This window comes from Motacilla alba, chromosome 1 (assembly GCF_015832195.1).
Source record: "Motacilla alba alba isolate MOTALB_02 chromosome 1, Motacilla_alba_V1.0_pri, whole genome shotgun sequence".
NCBI lineage: Eukaryota > Metazoa > Chordata > Aves > Passeriformes > Motacillidae > Motacilla > Motacilla alba.
Genome location: NC_052016.1, coordinates 75,998,182 through 76,018,322, shown reverse-complemented (window position 1 = coordinate 76,018,322; position 20,141 = coordinate 75,998,182). Strand labels below are relative to the sequence as shown.

The 20,141-nt window shown below is 38.8% G+C and overlaps 1 protein-coding gene across 4 annotated transcripts in view; it reads right to left on the bottom strand.

The window, feature by feature from the left end:
• Positions 1-19,427, bottom strand: part of SCEL (sciellin) — a 70,558-nt gene extending 51,131 nt beyond the window's left edge. For 2 of the 4 annotated variants that reach the window (XM_038148647.1, XM_038148657.1), the window contains exon 1: positions 19,189-19,427. The gene's annotated coding sequence lies outside the window, so the exon portion shown is untranslated. Of the gene's footprint in view, positions 1-4,178; positions 4,320-19,188 lie in introns of all 4 variants that reach the window. The other 2 variants (XM_038148667.1, XM_038148676.1) reach the window with 2 other exon arrangements.
• Positions 19,428-20,141: the final 714 nt, after the last annotated feature.

The following is a 20,141-nucleotide window of genomic DNA, read 5'->3' as shown; positions in this document are numbered from 1 at the left end:
GCTTTGGTGCAAACAGTAACTTGTTTCATATCTATCTATCAATAATCTACTAGCTGGAACTTAATTAAATACTCTGCTTTTGCTTGTCATTCTCTCAAGAAGAAAAGAGGAAGTTCTCTGAAAAATAGATATAAACATAACTGGCAACCTCCTACGCTTATATAGCCCCATCAAAATCATTCTGATAGTTTGATTTAGCAGAGTGTGTGGTCTGTCATAATTTATAATAGAAACCAAGAAATATCTTAGAATTCCTCCCTACAATAAATCCTCTTTATTCTTTATTAATAACCAGCAATTGAGACACATTAGTGATCAGTGATGAGAGGCCACTGTCTCTTGCAGCTTAGATTTTTGACACAGTTTGGAGGACATTTTAAGCAGGCTCATTTTAAATACCTCATCTACAATGGAGGCTTATTTGCCATCCAAGGAATTCTCACAATGCCTGCTAAGAAACTGCCAGTAGGGGATGTTGACTTTTAAAACAGAGTAGCACTGGCAGAAAACTGAACAGAAGTACTTCACAAGTGCCATAATTTGGTTTTGAATGGCTTATTCAGTGTCATTAAAGTCAAATGTTTATAGCACCCTACAGTGGCAATACATTACCATACTTCCCAGCTCTCACAGTTTTCTGGACAAGATGATTGTGTTCAGTGTTCTTAGTTTCAGCTTAGTTTCACTTTTCTAAAAATTCTTTGTCCCTTGATGGCTAGTAAAATGCGTTTTTCTCTACATGGTTTTCTTGACAATTTTTGTTGGTTTTCCAGTTTTCAGTATAAAACCTACTGCAAAATATTGTGCTACCTCCACATCTTTGTTAAGGTTTATAAGATAGCATAATGAAAATAGCAGAGTGTAGCCTAGCTCCATTGAGCTTTTATGTAGATTCACAACTCAGAGTTGGGAATGTGCAGTGACTCAGAAGAAAAATTTTAGACAAATATGGTGCTGTGACTCCTCCCAAAAAGGGAAGAATACTTTACTGAATGTATTTTTCATATACTCAGTCCTCTAGAAGAGAAGTCCTGCAATATTTCAGATTTTCCAAGTAGGATAGCTTAAATGTGAGTTATAAGATTCTATAACTGGTATCTCCAAAAGATTTGAAGACAGCCTAGCAAATAATGTTCAAATTTTTTAGTTTCAAGACAGGGAAAAGCAGCTACATTTAAGCTATTAAATGAAACATACCAATGTCCATTATCTGGCCTGAGGACAAGGAGCACAGCATGTTATGTACCTGTATCACTAAAGTTGCTTTTCAAAAAGAGCTCTGTGGCCTCATCCACACTCCTACTGAAAGCAGTCCAGAGCTTGTAACAGGGAGATCTGTCCATGCCTAAGTCTTTTCTCAGAGACAGATAATTGTCATGAACAATACTGTGTCAAGGACTGTGTGTGATAATAGCATGGACAAACAGAGGAAATTGCTCAGGTCCAGATCCCATTCCTATTAAGTTAACTAGTATGGTCCTATTAATTTGCCCTGATTTCTCCAAATTTAAGATGACTAAAACTAAACACTCTGAAACATATAGATAGATGTAGGCAGGGGATGGTGCCCAGCTGCAAGGCAGCATTTAGCAGACTGACACAGCTGGTTAATGTAATCTTTATCAGGGACGTGGGTTGCACATCTGTGCCATCTGCACATTTTCTTGTTTAAGCTTAGTGTAAGCTCACCTATGTATGTAGACAGCAGTTCCAACAGGTCAAGTCGAAAGGGAAGGGGTCACCTATGCAAAAAATGCAGTGCAGCAAATAGAAAAGGAAGCGATGCTCATGCATAGCGTGACACCTTCCTCTTGAAGGTGACAAACACAAGGCCTGCTCCTCCCTAAATTCCCAGTCCAGCCCTACATAAAATAAGCAGATGGTTGGGACTAGTGCTACGTCTTTATACAGAGTTACTTTTCACCCTGGTCAAAATAATTAATCAAGGGAATATATTGCCTATGGGTACACCCTTACCAAGAGGTATGTGTGACTCAGAACCAGATTATGAATGGCTCTATGAATCCTGGCAGCATTCATGGCTGCAGCACAGGGGAGAGGGAGAAATAAGTATGACTTTTTTCCGTGGGCAGGTTTTCTAACATTACAGATTTCCCCTGAAGATTATGGTCCTTGTGCCCCTTGATAGACATCTTAAAATAAAATATACTAATGATCTAATGTGAGATGGAAAGCCCTTTTCTTCATGGGCATCCTTGCTCCTACTAGGATATAGGTTTTACAGGTAGATAAGAAATGTCCTGGTCTGCCTTGCGAAGGGCAACTACTGGCAGCGCCAAGTACCTGCAGTACTTTGTCACAACTTTGTTCTTTCCTTTATGCTCAAAAATTAGAATTCTGCTGCCTAATTAACATGCAAGGCTCATGCTATGACAATCCAATGACTAAAACATGCCTCTGTCCAGGTTTAGGTGCAGATGAGACCATATGCCCAAATCAATAACACAGATTTATTGGAACAGTGAGTGTGAGGAAGAGAGATAGAAATAAATAGAAAAGAGGTGAGGGGGACAAGAGGGATGGGGGGGAAAAAAGAGAAAGAACGAGAGAGACAGATGGGGGTCTCAGGCTTGTTCAAAACTTTTCACCATTTATACATCTCATTAATTAGCATTCTTTCCCTATTGGTTAAACAATTCCCTCAACTCTAAAGCTAATTAGTCTGCATGCTCAATCTCTCTTTTCTTTTGAGTTGGTGGGTTTCATGGGTCAGTGGGTTATGAGTTGATGGTCATGATCTCCCCCTGTGAATTGTGTTTATTAGTTTTTTCTTATCTTGGGAGTTCTGCCAAATGTCCTTGTAGCCTGTAAACTCTGCATTCTTTGTCCACAATCAGTGATACATTTTTCTTCCCAAGCTTTACTAACTTCCCCCTAGGCCTGAGATTACTGAAGCGTGTCAAGCCCTAAACTTTAGCAAGTTCAACAGACAGGTAATTTATCCTACAACAAACTGACAACAGTACCACCTTTATACACCCCAAGTTCCAGGTATCCAAGGAGACATATTTGGGGGGCCTTGGTGGCCATTGGTGGCGGCAGATGCCACCTGTCCCATAATTCAGGTGATAATTGTTTGACCAGTGATATGCGTACGAGCCATTGTTTCTTCTCACAAAGTTTGCCAGGGTGAAAATTTTTGTCCAGATCCATTAAACAGAATGTGCTGACCAGATCTTGCCTTTACCTGGCCTGGAATTAGGCCCTTCCTGTCTCAGATTCCTCCCTTCTCTGACCACTGGGGTGGCTTATTATATGGCAAGTTCCTTCTGTGGCTTAACAGTGTGTGAGACAGGCAACTGTACTCTTTAACTCTTTGACACACACTTAACTCTCTCAAAGAAAAGGACAAGAAAGCAGTAGCTCACCAATTGGAAGGATCACTTAGCATATGGCTAAACCCAAGTTCAAATCATTCCTCCTTTTGATAACAGCTTATTTTTACCAGCAGACTACCTTAACCACGGAGTTATAATTTTTTCTGTAAGGAAACACAATTACCTGTGGTTTTTTTACCTCCTGAAATTTTAAGTATTCATTGGAGAAAGAAAAATGCTACAGCTCTTTTACTATGGTATACGAATATCGGCCTCACTACTGTCAAAATGAATATTTAGATAATATGTATTGAATTCTCATTTTTCTTTTTATGTTGTAATTTCTCAGCACTTTATCACTTGAATGATTAAAATAGGCAGGCATAAGAGTTATTTTTTAATATGGTGTAGCAACAGCTGTTGTGCAGAGGCAGAAGAACTTATAAACACTTTCACTAGATTAAGTTACTGTCAAAGTGAGAACAACATTTACAGACAAAGTCTGGCATGAAATACCATAATGCACCAGAGATAATGTTGCGTTTTATGGATTAACTTTTGCCAGCCAAGTCATTTCCTTTAGTTATTGTAGGTTGCTGTTCCTGGGGAAGACCTTTCAACTGGTTAAATTAAGGCATGCAATCTTTTTTTAACCACACCTTTCTGAATACAGGAAGGAGCACTGTCAGACCTTTTTCATATGCATTTTTTGAATGCTAAGAAAACCTTAGTCACAACACAAAGGTATTTGCAGCCCATTGTTCTCCCAAAGGGCGTGGCAAAGTTCATAAACTAAAGGAGGAAGAAAAAATGTCATAAATATTATGCAAAATGTCTCACACTTTTCACATCTTCTAGTTGTCCCGGAAAATGTCTGAGCAGCGTCTTCTGTTCATAGCAGGTGCCAATATATTTCATGGAGGTACATAGTCTTCAATGTTATTTGGCCTGATTTTCCCACAATTTGAATAGTTCCTGACTCTGCAAATAAGTAAAATATATTTCAGAAGTCCCCAAAAGTTCTGGTCCATAGCATGCTAAACTTGAGTATTTTGATCTTGCACCACTGCCATTACTGCCTTAGCTAAAGAACGTAGTTCCTAGTTTTATCAGTTACTGATAAGATCAGTTATTTGAGGAAAATTGTGCTGAAAATCTGGCTAAATCAAATGACATCTGTGTGGTACCAGATGAATGGGTGTAACCAGTTTTGTGGCTTATGTCATTGATAAATAACTTATTTGTTAATTTGTTACCAGTTTCTGAATTAACAAAGAATATTCACATAGGTGGCTAAAGAATCAGATTGTGACCTAGAGTAGTAGAGGGAGTGTGAGAATTAGGATTAGATGGTATTTTTAATTAAAAAGTGACTTTGTAATATTTCTATCAAATCCCCACTGAGAGAGCTCTGGGAAAGAACAAACAGTGCTGATCTCAGGAAAAGCCATCTCTAAAATATGTTAGAAGAGGCACAGTTAAAAGTAGAAAAGTTTTTTCCTGCTTCTTCTCTGAAATTTTCTTATAGCATTTAATTGGTCATGGGCACTGTAAATATGTAGGAGACAACCCCCAAAGGCTTTTCTTTTTTTTTGTGGTGCAGATAAGGAGATGTATCTGCCCCAATGAATGATATCCATGTGAGGAAGTGCACATTACGCTTGTCTGACAGATTGGTTCTCCTCTCCTTGCCCTGGTATTGTGTTCTGACTTTCTGCTAGGGCTAAGCAGCCTTCTCTTGTAATTCCTTCTTTTATTATTTGGATCAAATTAGTTGACTGAGAACTTGATTGTCATTTGAGAGCCTACATGGAAATTCCATACCAATCACAACAACCCAATGAACCAATATCCCACCTATTTAATGAAATCTTCCTTTGATGATACATTCCATACTGGTGCTATCAGCTCAATTAACTGCTGTGCATGATAGCCAAATGTTACAGGCTGTGATCCTGTTCTCTATCCACATGAAAGCTGAATATAGACATGGAAGAAAGGAAGGGTTTTCCCTGTTCCTGAAGATGCTGGCTGTGGTATAGTTAGCACAGAACAGCTGATTGTAGAAGACTTGTTAGAAAATGTGTTCTAAAATCAATAACTGCAAAAATAAGACACAGACCAAAAATGTGAATCAGAAAGGATGGAGTTGAACTTAAAAAGGTTCAGAGAAGAAAAAAAGATGATTGATGATGCATAATTACTTCTCCCCACACTGAACAAATGCATCAGCTAAGACTGTCTTAGCGTGGTGAAAGGAGGTGTAAGTGTAAAAAGACCACAAACAATATGAGAAGGGTGTATTTCAATTCTCCCCCAGTACAAGAGCTATTTGGCATCAACAGAGAAGAGAAAGAGAGAAGAGAAGAGAAGAGAAGAGAAGAGAAGAGAAGAGAAGAGAAGAGAAGAGAAGAGAAGAGAAGAGAAGAGAAGAGAAGAGAGAAGAGAAGAGAAGAGAAGAGAAGAGAAGAGAAGAGAAGAGAAGAGAAGAGAAGAGAAGAGAAGAGAAGAGAAGAGAAGAGAAAAAGGAAAAAAAGATAGGTGTTTCTTTCTGTATGTAGGATGTAAGCTCTCCTTGCTGCAGGAAGATGTATCTCCAATAGTTTACGAAATGCAAGTTCATTTATACTCATGCCTGCCTGTACTTGTGCATGTGTGTGTGTGCATCCAGGTATGTACTTATATAGGCATATGTGTGTACCCATATGTTAAACAGCTGACTGAGACACAAGCTTGAGGAAGAGAAAACAGTGATGGTTACTAAATAAACAGAAATTCCATTGGGCTAAAGAGGAGCCTGAGAAGCAAATTGATAGAGACTCTAAGGACACTTAAGGAAAGTAACTTAAATGCTCTCCCTGTTCTTCCACTCTTTCCTGAACTCCTGAATTTTGCTTTGGCAGCTGTTGGAGACAGAATACGGGGCTGACCAAGGAGTGCCACTGTCATGTTATGCCCCTATGATCAAAATTTGTATAATGCACATAACTAAAATTGCATTAAAATTCTTTCCTAATTCTTTGATGATAATACAAACAATTAGCAGTACAATCAAAGTGATACCATTTTTCTGTGGAATGTTGATTTGTCAGGTATTAAATCTTAGTGAAGGGCTTGTCATTCAGCCCCTCAACTGAGAGTCATAGAGCATTGTCAATTTATTTCTTCAGACTTCTTCACTGTTTAGATGACAAATGTGGAAAGTATGCAAATATGAAAACATGGAGAGAATTTTACTTTGTTCGTACATGTTTAAGACCCTTTCCTTACCAATAAATACCTTTGCAATCCAGTAAAACTTTTCACCTGTTCAAACAACAGAAAAAATAGCAAAGCAGATTTATGTAGTTCATCTGCAGGAGTAAAACTGAAAACAGTATCACAGAAGTGGCATCAGCCCTCCACAATCCCCTTCCCTGGAAAAGAATTCAGCTGGCTTGTTGTTCTCCCTTATCCACAGAATTAGAAGATTTAGTAGCATTTCCAAGCATCTTCCCAGGAATAAACTTCAGGTGCAGATGTCAATCACAAATTATGTGAAGGAAAGGAAAATACATTTTCTTAATCAACACACCTGCAAACAAGGCCTTATGAGCTTGGAAGCTTTCTTCCTGCCTTTTCAAAATACTTGTCCTTTGATATAAACTGGCCAATAGACTGGAATCAAAGTCAGTACATTTTAAATATCAACTTCTCCTTCCTTTTTGTTTTGAGTAAATTATGTTCTTCTAAAAGCTGTTTTCCAAATTGTGAATACTTTGGAAAGAATGGTGGCAGAAAAAGGAACTTTTACATGAGTTTTAATGTTCAGGACATGAAAAAGAATTGAAGGCTTTTTTACTTTGTTTTTCTTGCTGTAGTTAAATGAAATTAAAACAAGGCTGGGCTTTGGAATAGGATGATTTTTAAATAATTTGGGTGATATTACAAGGGAAAGAATGAAAACAGAACCATTATAATTATCTGGATGTAATCACAGAGGCCCAGGTAAGTTCCCCAGGTTCCAGATCCTGCCACAGTGCAGCAAGAGCATAATGTGAAGAACCCAGTAATTTCAGGTGTAGGCTTCTCTGGATCTCTCTCTCCATTAGCTCATCTTCTCTGGATCTCTCAGGCTATTAGCCTGAGAGAGCTAAATGCCAATTAATATGTAAGTAAAGAATTAGAATTCTACTCTATGAAGGAGACGCCAGACCAGTGACAGCGATTTTCAAACACTTGTTTCCTCAGAGCTGGGCAAGACTTTCCATCACAGGCCCTGTTTAGCAAAAAAAGCTAGGCTACATCAAAAGCTAGGCTCCTATCTCTAAATTTATCACTCAAGACACCCCTAATGTAATCTCACACAAATGCAGATTAAAGTAGGTCAGAGGATTGGGCTGTGAAAGTTACTATTTCTCTCCACTGTTTTGAAAGGAAGCCTAAAAATGACAAGTAAGATTTAGGCACCTACACTGCAGATACCTATACATGTCAGATGAATTCCATGTAATGGCAGAATTTCAAATACATTTTTTTTCTCTTGCAGAAATCAATGGCTTCTTGTCAAATTAAAAGGAAAAGGAAACAAGGATGCAGGGGTTTTTTTTTTTCTCTCTCTCTGGACAAAATTCAAGCTTATTCTGCAGCCTCAACAGTACTGCATCGATAAAAATGTGCTCCCCTACTGCACTGTAGCCCTTGTCACAAAAAGTGTGCCTAGAAAACTATAATCTGGCCATGTAGGAGTCTGATACACAAAGAAATTGTAAGATGAGAGAATAGAGAAGAGAGAAAAACAAACAAACAAAAAAGTGCTTTCCTGACAGTTTCCTCCCTTTCACTCACGTGTACTAAGGAAATATTATTTTTATTCTTAATATGTCATATTTTTCTGCATTTGACTCCTCTAGCTACAGCAACAGCAAGACTTGAATTTTGGGGTTCAACTTCTTTTCTTGTAGGTGTCTACTGTCACTGTGTTCAGATCCCTGATCTACAGTATAAATGAGTTTTGGCATTTTCTATGAATTTGTAAATAGAACCTCATAACACTGTACATAACCACAATCTTTGAATTCTAATTTTTTTTCTTAGTTTTCTTAATATAATTTTGAAATAAACAATTCTGCTCCAGAATATTTGATACTTCTAAACTCATAGTGCAGAACTCATTTTAGGTTGAAGCAGAAAGCTCCAAGCTAGTGAGCTTTGTTGTAACTTAATTATATGGCCAAGCTGGGTGTGTGAAAATATCCAGTGCGCACTGGAGAATAAATTGCTGGGTTTGGTTTTTCTTGATTTACAAGTTGCTATAAGTGGTGCATGTTTCCAGGGAGTGGTGAAAAGTAGGGGTGTGTTAAACAAGTTTAAGAACATTTTAAAGAAACACTGTCAAGTTTGAAACATAGTAGATTTGGTGTACATCCTCCCTCCTTCCAAATAGCATTTTCTGTTTCTGTGGTTACAAACAGTTGAGCTGCACACTGACTCTCTGTTTAAGCAATACCACAAAATCCAGTGTAGCAGTTTTGTGTCACACTGCTGCTCTCCTTTTTTTTTCTTTATTTTTGCCATCAGTGGGGAAATGAAACTGCCAGAATTGCTGTTCTATGCACTCCTTGGAGAGCTCAATACACATGCCATTGAGTTCAGCCAGTAAAATCTTGTGGTTTTCTGCAAAAATAGCTGTGGTGAGGACAATCAGCTTCTGGATCAAACAATTTCTCTGCTAAGAGTTGTACAATAGTTATTTGATAGTGTTGCTGGGGCCACCACTTCAAGGTCTGAAACTCCCCAGTATAAAGTCTGGGCTGCGAGTTCCCAGGAACCTTGGAAAAGTCACATGATTTTGAACCTAAATCTTTTTTGTTTCTCAGAAGTTTTGCATGAAGAATGGACATAATTTTAAATCTTTTATACATATAGCACTGATTTTGAGCCTTGGAGACCTAGTGGATATATCCTTCTTCTGGATATCCTACTGGATGGAAGGATAACTCCAATTGAAAATAAGAGTAAATTTTCTTAAACAGATTTCACAAGAGATGACTGGAATATCCATTTCAATAGCTTGTTTAGTGTAGGAGAATAGAGTAAGCTGAGCAGAGTGTATACACAAAATTCTGTACCTACAAAAAACCATTTGCCATTATTGCAAACAACACTGAAGTCTTTGTTTGGAAGGATTCAATGCTATTCTCTAGGCAACATTTTGAAACCACTTTTTCTTCCCAAAGCTGGTAAATCTCTTTATTTCATTTCTCTCTCCTGTGGCATTATGCTATATTACTTACAGTGCTATTCAAAATTGTATAAAAATAAAAACATTCAATGCCAAAAGGTCCAGGAGAATCATAGAATGTCCTGAGTTGGAAGGGATGCACAGGGTTATTGAGTCCAACTCCTGGCCCTGCATGGGACATCCTCAAGAACCACACCCCATGACTGAGATCATTGTCCAAACACCTCTTGAACTCTGACAGGCTTTGTGTCATGACCTCTTCCCGGGAAACCTGTTCAGTATTTAGTTACTCAAGTAAATACATCTTTTAAATTCCCCCTTCCAAAGGTAATAAGGGAGCACCATGACATGCTCACAAATCACTGTTTGCCAGAACAACACTTTGTCCATGAAAAGGGGAGAGTGGAGCTGTGACTTGCAAGTGCCACTGTTTGGAAGACACGGAGCAGAGGGAGATTGAAATTTGGAAGCAGGTATCAAAGTAACTGAAGAGAATTTGAAATAAGAATGAAGGAAAAATATGTCAAAGGAAAAATGGAAGTAAGCAAAAGGGATCTCAAAGGTCAAAGATCAGTCTGATTTCATGTACTGACAATGCAAATCCTCCATGGCAGTGTTCATGAAGGGTTTCAAGAACAGTATCCTTGTAAAGGAAGATTAATGTATCCTTCTGTTTCAAGCAATGGTAGAGATGTTTGTGTAAAAAATAGAAAATTCTTTGCCCGGAAATTGTACACTTTAGGAAAACTGCAAACAAATGAAGAGAGACAGAATGAGCAGTGGTGTTGCATGAGAATTATATCATGAACAATGCACGGTATGTCAGCTATTCCATCCACATGGCTCGTGTTTGGGACAGATTAATATCTGAATTATACTGCAGAAGGAGCAAATAAAGGCAAACACAGAGGATGAGGGAAGAGGGTTGATGAGTTGCAAACAAGGGAACCAAGTGATTTGAAGACAATGCCACAAACATGCAATACACAGAAGTTTGGCCATGAGGGCAAGGGCATTTATAGCCTCTCAATACAATTTTTTCTCAGGGTTTTGCAAGGTCAGCCTCCTAAACAGCCAAAGGTATCACTGCAGGGACTGCATGTTCAGGAAACACCACAAAGATTGACATGAACCAGTATCTCTATCATTTATCTAACTGTACAGTGCAGTGATCCAGTAAATGGGTGTTGACAATAGGTTTTGCAGTGAACAGCAAGGGTGTGGTTTCTTTATCAGTTTAAACTGATCTAGTACCACATTCCCACCGAAAGTAACAGTTGTGCCTGGCCTGTCCTGCCTTTGCCTGTGCTCTCCAACTAGTCCCTTAGATTGCCTCGGTCAGATCAACAAACATCAAGATTTAAATCACTGCAAATCTCATAATCAAAAGAACTGAAGCAAAGCATGTGGAGAAAAAAATATTCTACGTAGGACAAGTCCATTCAATTGCCAGAGTGTGTTTGGGTGGTTTACATCAGTCAGGAAACCAGCTCTTTCAAGTTAGCACCTTAATGTAGTAACTATTGGAACAAAAAAAACCCCCTCAAAACCAATATTTTAACCTCTGTCTAAATTCAGTCTTATTGTTATAAGTGATTGTTATTAGTAATTTCCCTGCCCTAACAGCTACAGTGTTTTTAATACAAGAGGTGTCCCACAAGATTTCAATTGAAAGGATTTTCTAACATTTAGAAGGAACCATCTATGGCCTTTCTGAGGGTGTCCAAAGTTTCTTGAAGGACTGCATTAGCAGTACTCTCATCTACTCTCATCTACAAATCACACTTTGTTCAGATCTTTACATGCATACATATGGGAAAGGCTAGTAAAAACATAATTTGGTATATATGGGTAGTTTACCCATTATTACCATTTCATGTCCTTTTTCATATAGAGTAACTTTGTCTTATATCAACACTTTTTTTCATTGGTGGTCTTTGATTTCTTTCAGGCACTTCTGGGAAGGGTAAAATTTGAGGATGGGATTTGAATGACAGGAACTATTATCACTTGAGGTTTAAAAGAAGCTGTCGGGCCTCCAAAGTAGTCAAAAGTGCTCCAGTATTTAATCATCACTGCACTGGACTCACTCCATATCATTTTTGTACTGAGTAATCAGTACAAAAATCACTGGACTCACTCCATATCATTTTTGTACTGAGTAATCCAGAACTGAACACAGTATTCCAGATAGGGCCTCACCAATGTTGAAGAGAAAAAGGATCCTCTTCCTCATCCTGCTGGCAGTGCTCTTACTAATGTAGGCCAGGAAGCTGCTGCCCTTTTTGCATGAAGGGTGTGTTGGCACCCTTCATGCTCATGGTCATCTGGTTTTCCAATTTCTGAAAACTTTCACTCCAACGACCTTTTAAGCAAAGCAACTTTCCAGCCAGTGTGTCCCCAGCATGTACTGGTGCTTGGGGGTATTCCTTCACAGATATAAGGCCTTGCCTTTACCATTGCTGAAGCTGAGATTCCTCTCTGCCCTGTCCTCCAGCTTGTCACAGTCCCTCTGAATGGCAGCACAACCACTGGCACACCAGCCAGTCTGCCCAGTTTGTACCAGCTGTGAATTTGCTGAAGATGCACTGGGCTCCTTTGTCCTGATCACTCATAAATATGGAGAACAGTATCAGCCCCAGCACTAAGCCCTGGCATACAGCACTAGTGGCTTTACCAGATTAGATTCAATCATCTAAAGCACAGACCATGCTGCTTCTTCTGATGAAAGCCAATTTCTCTTCTCCCTAAGCAGCATGTACACCACATAAATTGCTACTACCCTAGAGGGAAGACCAAGCCAGGATTATTAACTTTGAAAAGAAGCCCATGCTTTCTCTCTTTAATTATATAGATCTTCTTTTCATGTGACAACATTAACCCTGCTTCCTTCCTCATTTTGTCCCATTCTTGCCACATCCCATCTCTGACAACCATGCAGGGCTTGGTTGAACCCTTCATTTAATAACAAACAAGAAGGAAGGAGGTAATCACCCATACATTGGCAACTCTATAATTATAAAGTCAATGAAATGTAAACCATCTTCACTACTGCCTTCTAATAATTTCTTGTAATTACTAAAACGTACTGATTTATTTTCATTCTTCTGTTGTGACAGAAATTCCTATTAAAAAGTTTGCAAAAAGAAAGAATATTAAAAGCCCAAAATCCAAATTTCACACACAGGAAGATGTTTAAATGTAAGCATAAATTTGTATTAGAAGTAAAGGAGATGAACATAATAAATAGGCATGTTTTATTGCAGTATTTCCACTGAGGTATTTAATCACTTGCAGTTTTGTGTAAGTACTAGAGAAGTTGTTCCATGATGAACATCCAAGTTAATCTGAGTACACATGTACTGTATCTCATTAGCAGTGGTACTATGGAAGGTAAAATAAGCAACTGCTTTGATTTATCAACAAGGTACAGAATATGCATTCAGGTAAATATATGACCACACACTAGAAGCAGACCTCACAGATAGTATGCAGATGAATGAAACTTAAAGCACTACTTTGTGTTTTAATTCCACAGTAAATTTAATGTATGTATAATATAAATATTAGTTTACTGAGCTTAAATATGGTCATGTACAAAATTAAAGTTCCACATGACAAGCTTTCTCTACAGCTGTCCTGAAAAGTGTGCCACCGTGCAATTGGGAGGAGTCTCAATTCTGGCCCCTGGGCCGTTCATGCAGTCTCTGATCCCAAGGTGGCCACATGTCCCTTGTATTATTTTCTCATCAATTTGTAGTTAATGGAGTGGTCCTAAGTCAATACCTTGAGGAAATGGTGGTGAACACCCACCTGTCTCCAGTTCCAGATGGGTAGAGTTCAGAATAAGGCTCCTGCAAGCCAGATGTAAGGCATTCTCTGCTCTCAGCAGTTCTGCACTGACCACTCCTAGGTGACTGCACAAAGGAAAAGGGAATTTCAGGTGGCTTCATAATCAGGGCTCTCTGGCTCCATGCATTGTTTAAGGCAGGCAGAGATGGCCTGACTCAGGTTTGAGTGTAAAGTGGCAGACAAGTCACTGGTGTGGTGAGGTCACATATCCTCTGGTTATGTCTGACCTCCCTCGAACTTCTTTAATTTTATTGTTGAGACCTTTGAAAGTTCTACCCATAAATTCAGGGAGAAAGTTGAGATTAAGGCCAAGAAAAGTGCAAGTTCTGAAATCGTCACAAAGCAGCACCAAACACAAGGGATCAGATTACTCCCTTGTAACAGACACGAGGAAATATCTGCTCACCTCTCTCGGTGGATAGTGATTTTCAGTAAACATACCTAGGCATGTCCAGGTGTGAATTGTTACAGGTCTTGGACTGGGACCAAGCTGGGACAATAGCTGTGCCCCAGCTATTGTTTCCCCAGCCTCCCAGCCCCATGCAGTGCCTTCAAGTCACAGCAGCCATTCCATTTTGTTGCACTGAAGCTTCAAAGAAGGATCAGACTTGAGAGCTTCTGCCGTAGCTCAGAATCACTCAGTGCAATAGACAGAAAAATCTGTGAAGGGTTTATTCATTATTTCTGGCACCAAAAGGTGAATTTTCAGGAGGCTGCTCAAGTTGTATGGACAGATGTATGACCTTAATATTAGAAGAACAGCAGTGCTCTTACTTCTGACTGCAAGTCCTTGCACCTTCCTCTGAAGCATCTCCCTCCAGGCTCCGTCAGAAACAAATTGCTGTCCTGGATGGTGAGTAGGTCTAATCTACTGCGTCTATGCCTCTCTAAAGGAAAACATTAAAAGCAGAAGTGTGCTTCATCCTGCCACCCTTTGCAACAGAAAAGAGCGATTCAAACCAAGATATTGCCATTGAAATGTTACAAATATTGAAGCAGGGTTACCCCTCATTTTTAAGTGTGATAATTTATTTAATTGATATAATTTTCTACACTCTCTCTCTCAAAAAAAAAAAAAAAAGAAAACATATTTTCATCCAAATACTCATTAGAGCAAAGATCACAGGACAGGACTATATAGACAAGTCTGAAGAAGAGACATAGTGCTAATTTAATTTAATCATCTATTAAGTATTTACATAAATACAGTCCTCTAAGGAAATAAGCTTTTATTTTGCCAAGAGCAGTTCCTTGAAGGATGATATGGCAAGAAAATCTAAACATATTATTACAAAAGATGATTTAGAAGTAAAAGTACTAATTTTAATTATATTGGATGATACTGAGGCTTCCCATTCTTTCAAAAATTAATTTATTCTGCTTACACCAGTTGATAGTTGCTTTATGACACAAGCAGTAGGTTTTTCTCCTGTAACAAAGTCGTATGTTCCATCCCCTTGGAAAGACACGCTTTCTCTGAAATAATGCAAGACTCAGATAGTCTTCACCTGACTGGGCAACTGTGGAGAATAAAACAGCCCCTCACCTTACTATGATCCAAGACAAGAACAGCTGCTTCCAGAGGGGTGGGACTTTCTCACAGACCCCACACACAGACCCTGCCCTCCTCAAGGGCTGCCTTCTATATTGCAGTTACATCCCCAGCAATCCCTTCCCTAGTTTACATTCCCTGCCAGATCCTTTAAGGACTCAAACCAAAGCAAACTTATGCTTCAATGCAGGAAACTTTCTTTCAGGAATGCAGAGCTCAGGTAGCAACAGTATAATACATTAGTACTGTTCACTTACACCTCCCCATGAATTCTCCATTAAAAGCACTATTTAATTAATATTACTTCACAAATAAGGATAATTTGACTGTAAGTAAATTTTGCTATTCAAGCAAGAAGGTTGCATAACAGCAACTGGTGTAAACTTGAATGATTCTGTAGCTCAGAGTACATAACAATGTTCACAGTGGTAAAAAAGATACAGTATTTTAACAAGTAGGTTCTGCTAGAAAAATGCTGACCTATACAGTCCTATGCACTTAGTCTTTTGAAAGATTAAACAAGTTGTTCTGTAAAATGAAATTTAAATCTAAAACTGGAACTATAAAAAAACCTCAGCCCGCCTGTTGCCTCTCCCCAGAAAAATGTAAATTCTGTAGGAAGATCACTGTATTTGGAGTTCCCTACTGACATACATGGCTTGAAGCAAATAGCTTGGTGTCTGCCTCACATCTAAACTTCATCCAGATAACCTAAAATGAGTTTAGTGCACTACAGGTTTTCAGGGTGGCTTAATGCAGCAGTCAGTGCTGGGCACATAATACACCAGAGGAGATGCAGAAGCTTTATTATAAAACAAATGTTATCACAGCTGATGCAGTATGAAGGGGCCTCCCTTGTTTAATTCAGAGTTTATGACGTTGTTTCATTTGTGATTGGTACCTTGCTTTTACCCAAGAAAAGGTGGCCACAGCTGTGCTGCCTCCTATCTGTGAAACCAGAGGTTACTATGCTCTCCTAAACCAAGGACATTGCACTTTCTTAGTCTAGGCATTAACATGGCCATATTTTGCACACGCTGAAAGAGAAAGCAGGAGCTCAAGGCGTTTTCCTAAAGAAAATGTTCAAACTACAAATTGTGGAACCGGAGGTTCCATCTTCCCACATGTCAGACAGCAGGAGAAATAACCATCCTGTGTTTTTCAGATGGTACAGCTAAGAGTTATTTAGCTATTTTGCTTTTTATAACCATATATACCATAAAACTTTTGTCTTAGAACCTGAAAATGATATAAAACATCACTTGTCCTGTTTGTGTATGCTTGCATCTGTCCATAAGCCCCCTGCTACATTTGACAATGTAAATCCACGAGTTGTGTCTTTAGCTCTTTTCAACCTCCTGAAAAAAACCACAGATTTCATAGTCCATCACAAAATCTCTCCTTTTTTCATCCTGCAACACCATCAAGTTTTTGAATCCTCCAGTTGTGTTACTAAGAAGTTATGATTGTTATAAATTGTGGAAGGTTCTTTGTACCCTGAACCAAATGGGGAAAGACTATCCAGATGAGTCCAGCTCAGAGCTTCCAGGTGTCTTAGTCTTTCTAGTCTGCATCCTGAGCAGCACTTTTGCCTGTGAGCATAATGAATGCCTCTCAGTTATTGTGGTCCTTTTTATTCTCATGCATTCGTTTGTCTTCAGTTAACAAGAGAACTACCACCAAAAAATGCATCCACAAGAGGGATTCTAAGAGTTAAACCAAATAACTCACACTCCTGTTTCTGCACAGATCATGCAGCGAAGACCATATAGACACTTGACAGACTCTATTCCGGGAACAGGTGCTTTTTATAAAAGTGATATTTAATCTTACACTTGCTCATTTGTACTGCAGATACCCTGAAAACAGAGAGCGACACCGAATTGCCGAATTGGGTTCTAGAACGTACGTACAGCTTGGTGCAATGTGCACTTTGAGCACTAGGTGGAAACAGAGCAATGAAAATAGGACCCATTATCAACCCTTCAGCACCACAAATGGAAGAGCTTTTCTCAACATGACCGTTCCCAGAAAGGAGGAATGGCAGCTAAAATCCACTTCGTTTTGTTGGGGGGCTTCTGTCATTCTCTCTTCTTTCACACAAGAATAAAAGAAAATATTATCCTTAGACTTCTTAAAATTGGTTTTTAATTTTCTTGCTTTAAATTTTGGGATATCTTTATTCAGAGTGCTCAGATGCATTTCTATTGGCTATTCAAATATTTCCATGGAAATTAGACACATAGCAATCTTTCCTCTATTGCTATTGCAGTTTTGCAAAATTTTATGTTGAACATATACTGCTACTTTTTTCTTCTCCCATTTCCTTGCTATAGATTCTGAACAAACAAAATAGTGAAAATAGAAATGTAATTATTTCCTTTCACTTGCTTATGCAACAAGAAAATCAGAGCCAGAAAAGTTACCATAATTTTGTTCCTTTTATCAGACTGTTCTAGGAGACTCTATCACAATGTTTTTTGGGGTTTTCTTTTCATTTCAGGAAAGAGAACTGGAACAATATTTAGCTTTGGATGGCAGCCATATTATATATATTATGTTGCCTGTGGAAAACTTGGCTACAGAAAAGTCCATATGCAACTGCAGCAAAAGCCCACAGAAATGAGGAGGAATGATGTGGCATTACACTGGAAACCACAAAGCAGAAGTGAGACACACCACAGCAGTTCTGGTCCAAGCATTCATGGTCAGGATGGGACATCCAGGCCTTCTCATGTTACTTCCAAGATCAATGGTGTAAGACCATCCATTTGAAAGGATATAGTCATGATTTATGCAGCTTCAAAAGAGCCTGACCTAGTCATCCTTCACCCTTTCAGCTCTGTCTGCACAGCCTGAAAGGTCTGGGTTAAGAAGCTGGTACAACGGCAAGGGACATCTCCAGTTTTATTCAGAGTTCATGACATGCTTTTTCATTTGTGACTGCTACCCTGTTCAATTTTCACTTCTTCCAAATTCTTCTATTTTTTTCTTTAGCTAAACTTTGGTGATTACCAATAAGCTGCTCAATTTCATCGTGCATGTTTGCCTAAGTTCCGCATCTATGCCCACCTGTAAACCAAGAAGAGGCCAGACAACTCATATCTCAAGCCAATTTTACGAATTGGAGCAGATTTCAACTGCCTGAGGTGGCTTAGTCAATCACTCAGATGCCAGAGCAAGTACTCATACTGATGGAATTCAAGTCAAAATCTGAACCGAACTTGAAACCTGTTGAAGCTTGGGGGTAACTAAGACTCGTTCCAAATCCAAGAAAATATCATTTTCTACCTACCTGGTAAATATATTCAGTGAGTTAGATTAAATGATTTCAAACACATTTTCTGAACTCTGTAGGAGCAAACTCAAAGAGCTAATATCAGATAGCTGTATAAACCTACTGTCCACAATCCTGAAGGAAGTTTGCGCATGATGTGTACAATGAAAGTTAGATAGGTCAAGATATAAGTGCAATTATAAAGCAAAACCTTAGGTTGTGAAAAGGTTTTAAGGAACTCAGTGCCAGTTGCTGTTAAATTAAACCGGCCAGTGGGATACTGTATATTTCCTTAGAGATTTTTGAAAATAGTTTAAAAAAATAGATAAATTCCATAGGACAAATATTGTCTAGCTTTAGTTCTTTGTCTCTCATGAGGTGGTCATCCCAATTCTCATAATTATGGTTATCTTTTAGAGAAGACACACATTAAATTGCAAGAAAATCTCCTTGCAATATAATAAAACAGTGTCACTCATCCTTCACTTACAACTGAAAGGTAAGGAATTCCTAAATAAAGTACAGGAATTGTTAAACACATCTTTGAGAGGTTCTTGTGTACATTCACTAACACCTCTGCTTGAAATTGTGTCAGAAGATACTGGCATGCATTCAATTTGTCCTATTTTCCCAAATCTGCTAAGTATTTAGAGACTGGATTTTGTATCAATGGGACTTTTTAGTAGTCTAGCTACACGACTGAACAGTTTCATGATGGCAACTTAAAGAATTCACATATTGGTCCTGAAATAAGACGAAAAAAGGTACTTTTCAGGACAGCCAGAACCCACATTACAGGATGGCAGGAGTACAGGGGAAATTCTACTTGTAAATTAAACAGAGATCATATGGAAAACACTGCAAGTCAAGCACAGATGTTGTTTATTTCAAATTAATTCCCATTTTAAGTTCCTCAGGTAAGCTTATTGCTACAACATGGACTTACCAATTTTGGCACTGAAGACTGTAGCTCAGGAGAGCTTTCCAGATGCAAAAACTTCCACTGCTCACAAAGCCTTTGAAGACTTGACCACTGAATAGAAGGTGCCTGATGTGCTTCCAGTTACTTCCAACAGCTAAAATCCCTTTTCCATCAAGATTCAAGTTTTCAGTCTAAAGCAGACTGGAAGTTTACCTCTGCTGTTATCTGCTTTTGCTGGCTGGCAGTTGCTGTGGGTGACTGGAAGTGTTACTAGGAGTGGTTTTGGCTCTGAATAGGAGAGCTGTGAGTCAACATGTGGGATAAATCCAGACATGCCCAGCTTTCCTCCTGCTCTGTAAACACAGTGATCTGATACAGAAATCTGACTTTAAAGCACTTGAGATGCATTAAGTGTTTCTCTGCCATTCTGACACATAAAGACTGGCTTCATACTCAGCCCAACAGTCATGTGGCACAGGTTCTTTTTTGAGGCACTCAAAATTGCAATGACTTCCTTGCCTGCAAGGTCAAGCATGAATGATAAGCATCAAAAGTGAGATCCTGGCTGCTGTAAAGCCAAGAGAAAAATCCCATCGATCTCAATAGAATAATGGCATTGCCTCAAGACACTGCAGATCACTTTGGAGGAGACTTCCCACAGAACCCATTTTTTTCCTCTCCATTGTACTGTTCTGACCACTTTTTTAAATCTTCTCTGTCTGGAGCCAGTATCTTCTACCAGAAAACCCCTCATGACAAATTCTCCTGTCCTGTTTCCTCAAACAGGCTGCTTTTGTATTCTTGTTTGTTTTGATCAAGTGAAATTCCAGCTAATACTGTTATCTGGAATATTTACACACTATTTTTTTTTTCCTAGGTGAGTAGCTGTGTTAAAGCAAGAGTCATTCAGCTGAGTTCTTTAGAGTATGTCTTTATGCTACACATCAGGAGGAAAGCAATTGCTTTCCTGGGTTTAA